Raw genomic sequence first — 6,161 nt, 5'->3', positions numbered from 1 at the left:
TCCTGACAAAGAACAACCAACTATACTTAACTAGAGAATACTATATGATTGCTATTGCCTAAAGACTGACAGCTTTTGGTCCGATCGTACACAGTTGCTATACTATATATACTTATATATATCTGAAATTGATATGTCCTCTTGCTTTGGTGTGTTTAATTGAATGCGTTTTAATTATCTTAGAAATCTCAACCAAAAGTAAAGCAAAAGCAGAAACAACTCAAACTGGACATGACCGACGACTTGGACACGCTACAACCAACAACTTGGCTCGAACTGACGACTGCTGTCATTTTCTGTTTTCATATTTCTGTTGCTGTGGGCGTGGCTTGTACTATATATATATATATATATATACTTGTTTTGTACTGCAAAATTTGTAATTTGTAAAGCTCTGCGAGTTAATCTCAGAAACTCTCGAAAAAAACAACATCAAGAAGAACAACATCTAATCTGTTTCAAAATCAATATAATTTTGTTATTGAATAAATTTACATATATATATATATTCATACACACATATATATATATTTATATATATATATAACTATTACAACTAATCTGATGATATAATTTTTTGTGAAACATTTTTATTTAATTTTTGAAATTTTCCTTATTATATTTAGAATTGAATTCTTTATGTTTAATTTTTTTTGATTATAATTTCTGTTCCTTATGGCAAAGAAGCTGCAAATAAATCTTTAATTTTTTCGTTATTTAAACGTAAGTGAAATAAAGAATATTGAAATAAAATATATATAGAAGAAACAAAATAAGAAACATTAAAATTGAGAAATGAGAAAGTAAATTTGCGGTACGTAAGAGCCAAGCAGCTATACATTTATTGTTAAACAAAATAATTAGCTTAGCGTATAAATTACCATTTAAATATATAATACATATAGGTAACTGAAAAACAAACAAGAAAAACTAAATAAAAAAACAAAACAAAACAAAACAAAAAAATAAAATTTGATTAGTTCAAGTTGCGTTTGGTATTTTGGTTGCTTCAATTTTATTTCTGATTTTTAGTTTTTTTTTGTTTGCCTGATTTTTGTACAACGAAACCGAAGCTCGAAAATTTTGTATTGGATAACTCGAAAAAAAAAACACTGAAAAAAACTATATGTCTAAATGTACATAACAATAATTTACAAAAAAAAAAAAAGAAAAAAACAAAACCTAAACGCGACTAAACTTTTAGCATTTAAGTAGCTTAGGACTTTGAACTAAACGAGTTGCCAGAAATATGCTGGAAATATTTTAGAATATTAACCTGTGCATAGAGTACTTCCAGCATGCGCCTAGGCAAAGCCCATTTATCAGAGATTTCCATTTGATTTCTCATACTTTTCTTTCGGTTCATGCATTGCAATTCTTATGAAACTCACACGCAGACACCTAATAAATAACAGAATAAGAATAGCTTTCAGAAAGTGCGCTAAACAGATTTAAATGCTTACATAACCATTTATTATACATAGTAATAGATATATATATATATATACTATATATATATATAAAGGCAATACGAGATATTATAAACAAACGTACCAAATAAGTTAGTGAAAAACTGCTCAAGAGAAAGTGGCGAAAGCAACAGCAAAACCAATATACTCCCTTTGCACATTGTGAACGAGTATTGAAGAGGAAAACATAGACAGAAAAGAGAAAACAGAAAACGCTTTGTTGGCTAGTCCCGTAAACCAGATAGTTAGACAGTCGGTTAGAGTTTAGCTAGAGTTGGAGGGGTGTTCCAGAAGGGTAAAACCAGAAAAATCGAACAATTTGCTCCTGTTGTGCAATTCTTTGTTAACTGCTCTGTTTGTTATAATAAAAAATAATGTTGAGAGTAAAGTTGAGGTTGTCGTTAAGAGTGGGAGTGACGAGGGCGAAGGGGAGCGCAAGGATAACCAGTAACAAGATTAGGCATAGAATATGGGAAATAAAGAAAGAAAACAAAAACAAAAACAAAAACAAAAATATAAAACCCTTGAGGGGTAATATGTTATACAATATTATTATTACATCATGATTAATCTAATGATAAAACGCATCGTAATTATAATTATACAACAACAACTCGAACAAACAGCACGCAAAGTACTCGTAATATTGATAAAAATGAGATAAAGACAAACGGAGTTTTTACCGACGAGAATTACGATATTGATAATTATGATGATACAAAAGAAAAAGAAGAAAAAAAAAACACAAAAAAAAAAACAACAAAATAAATAAAATGTATTTATTTATTTTAATTTATATATACACTAGAGAGTTATTACAAATATATATATACATAATGTATAAGGCAAAAAACAAAAAACATATGAGAAATGATTTCCATTCGAGCTTAAAAGCTGACTGCACATACGAGGTGTGCTCAAAAAGTATAGCGAATAGCTACATTTTCTCGGCTTATATATTTCAGCATATTCGATTTTCTACTTAGAATTCTTCAGTAGAGTTATAAGTCAGCTATCTGACTTATTGCAACAAGTTCGGATATTTTTAATTCTAAGCTAATTTTAGTTTGAAGCAAAATCTCTATCAAGTTGCCCTAATGATGTCACAGGTAGTGTATTCCCCAGACCTGCTGCACTTTGTTTCCTAAGCGGTAGAGAATCATCAAAGGACAAGAAGGAAGGCACAGACAGGAGAGGATAAAGACGGCGCAGCTGAACAAAAAAAATCACAGAAAATAAGTTTTTGAATTGCTTCAAGGATTGGAAAAAAGTTGGCTCAAGTTTATAATATGATGGAGATTATTTTGATGGGCACAAAATAGATATATAAAATTAAAAAAAAAGCACAAAATTCGCTTTACTAATTAAACAGACTCCGTATATATAAACTTGGTCGATAAAGGCAGAATAGGGCGAGTATGGTAAGGATAAGAATGCCTGGTTTACTTTAAAACTAGGTTTACCATATTTATTTTTTTCAATATTTTATTTTTGAAAAAGATTTAAAAAAAAATTAAAAAATTAAGTTGGAAAAAAATTTGATTTTATTGAAAATATTTTCAAATATTAAAATTTTTTAATCAAATCATTCCACACAGATCCCATTTTTAGCATGTTAGGATGTTAAATATAAGAGTAGCTCTTGCAACTCAGAAAACGTACTACATTTTCACAGCAAAACATTGTAACTATTACAATTGGAGCTGAGCAAATAAGTATCAAGTCCATCAACCCTTAAAGGACCAACAAGCTGCTCAGCCGTAAGTACAGACACTGTAATGGGGCACGCTTACGGTTAAGTTCATAAATTATAGCTGAGTAAACAGGACAATTGCCTTTATGATTTATTGCTTATGAAAACGCATTGGACGTCCCTCAAGGTTATGAGCGGCTCGGCCATTTATGAAGTCCACTTTGGGGCACATGTTAACATTGAGCATATAAAAACAGGTCAAGCAAATAGAAACAAAAAAATAAAACTAAAAACAAAGAGATAAATGTTGATATGCGTATGCAAAGCAAGCTAGGGTAAGAACTTGTAGGGGAATTTATGAACAGACCTGAGCTGAAGACAATATATGGCCGATATACGCTATAGATACTATGATAAGATCGCTACAACATTTCACAGGATCCTTGACGTCTTCATAACACGCGCGATTGAACCACAAAAGGGAGAAGAAACTCAAAAGTCAAAGACAATATATGAGTTATATATATATATATATATATATATATAGATATGCCACCAACAGTTAGTTCTTCTTCTTCAACAAATTACCCTGAAATTTCGTTTAAGGTTACATTTTCGTATCTGCTTAGGGCGATCAAGTTGGAGTAGACGGACCACATTCGGGGTCAACCATAAATCTGCCAAGAGAGGGCCAAAACCCAAGCAGCGACAGGTTGCAGCTCAATAAAGAGTCAAATAAATATAATATGGTCTAAGAGAAATGTATATGAAAAGGGATATGAGTATATTTAGGGTTCGATTGCAGCACAGGTAGATATCAACCTGTTTTCAAACAGACAGAGAGAGAGAGAGGGAGAGGGAGAGGGGGAGAGTGTGTGTAGGGCGACGGCTGCTGCTGTTGCGGTCAAAATCAAATGGTCAGCGCTTTTGTAAACCGTTGACATTTAAAAATTATGGCATGTAAATGGAAGGCATTCCGGGAAGCGTTGACAGCCAAGAGAGCGGCGCTGCGACCGCGCGGGGCTACTGTTAATCAATTTGGTTTTGGGCCCGAGATGAAGTTATTTGTGTGCGGCGTCGTACACGCAGATGGCCCAAAGGATAAGCCAGTGAAAGGTTAAGCCAAGCGCAGCATCTTGCCCCTGCTTCGCTCTCTCTCTCTCACTCTTGGGCTATCTTTCTATCTAGATGTATGCATCGCCCCACGGGGCGTATGCGTGTTAAAGCTTTCTATGAGCTGACGTCGCTGTCAAGCTTTGCGCTCGTGATATATGGGCAGCATTAAAGTGCCGCCTTTTTTTTGTATAATGCGGAGACATCAAAGTGCACACAGACACACACACACTTACACACTCATGCATGCATGTAGTCAAACATTTGCATACACACATGCATTCGCTTGCAGCGAAAAGCCATAAAAATCACTTTGTAGTTGGGACTTAAGGGCGCAGAGGGGGCGGCAGCGACATGAAGGCGTGGCAGCAGCAGTGCAAACTATGCAACAACAACAACAACAACAGCAGCAGCTTCGCAAAAAAGTGCAATGCAATCAATTCAAAAAGTGCGATAAATAGACTGAGAGAGAGGGTGAGGGAGAGGGAGACGAAGCGAGCAGGCAAAGGCTGTCAGACATTCAGCATTTAATCCTGCAAAAAGGCATTGCGAGGCAGCATAAAATGATGATAATCCTTAAATAACGTGAAACTCAACATGAAGGTGGATCGCATGCGGTACAGAGCAGCGGGGGCGTGTCAAGTGAGGGGCGTTCAGAGTTCAGAGGCTGATGATGGCGATGATGGCGACAGCAAAATGCCAATTGAATGCGAAGCGGCTTTAAGTGCCAAGCAGAGTGTGTGAGAGAGAGTTGGGAATGTACACAGCGACAGAGACAGAGACAGAGCCAGTCTATGTGCGAGAGCTGCTTAAAGTGCTTGAGGCGCTGCTAGTATAAAGTCTAAAGTGTTTAATGAACTCTACAAGCCTATGGAATGGAAGCTGTGGCAGTTGTTGTTGCATATCAATGGCTCGTAATATATTAATCAAATGTAGCTATAAATCAACGAATGTCATTTAGTAAACTTGTGTACAAAGTGCCGTAAGAGGTCAGAGTATGCTCAGCTATTGTATGCACTGCTTTTGATAGTTTGCATAGCAGAGAATATTAAGCAGAATAACGCATAAAGCTGGGCTAAGCTGTAGCTGAAGTTGTCTAAGCACTTGACTGTATACATACTTATGTAGACTAGCGTATTGTGAGGGACTTACATACTTTTGGGAATATACTGAAGAGATTTTGTAAAGTTGTATTATAGTTATATATAGAACATTGAAGAACTTTTTAAATTTTATTTAATTTTAATATAATTTGTTTAGAAAATATTGGTGAAGGGTTTTAAGTGTTCTTCAAAAATTCATTTTTATTAGCGCTATATGAATAAATCTTGAAATAGTAAAAAAATTTATAAAAAATATTTTTTAAAGACGTTAAAGAAATTATTAGAAATATTAAAATAATAGTGTAATACTATATTAATATAATAATATAATAAAATATAGTCATTAAAAAAATGTAGAAATTTTAAATAAATATTTTAATTTATTAAAATTAAATAAATTTAGAAATTTTAAATAAATATTTTAATTTATTAAAATCATTTAAAATAGAGTTTAAAAATTTTTAATATTTTAAATAAATCTATTTTTCTAGTCATGCAAATCATTTTAATGATAAATAAAATAGATTCGATAAATTTTTAATATTTTAAATAAATCTATATTTCTAGCCATGTAATCCCCATGCATATATAAGATACACATACATTGTTATATGTTTATATTGAAGTAGTATCTGATATAAATTATCATACATAGTTCTTAAATAGTTAGCTACCATATATGTATACCATGTTTAGTTTAGTTAAAGTTCATATTAGACAATTTCATTAACGTTTTATATATGTTAGTAATTAAGTAATTAGATTAAGTTTTTTTCATTTTAT

The sequence above is a fragment of the Drosophila hydei genome, unplaced genomic scaffold, assembly GCF_003285905.1.
Source record: "Drosophila hydei strain 15085-1641.00,03,60 unplaced genomic scaffold, DhydRS2 tig00008128-arrow-arrow-pilon, whole genome shotgun sequence".
NCBI classification, from domain to species: domain Eukaryota; kingdom Metazoa; phylum Arthropoda; class Insecta; order Diptera; family Drosophilidae; genus Drosophila; species Drosophila hydei.
The sequence above is the reverse complement of the archived record's forward strand: the minus strand, read 5'-3'. Positions refer to the sequence as shown.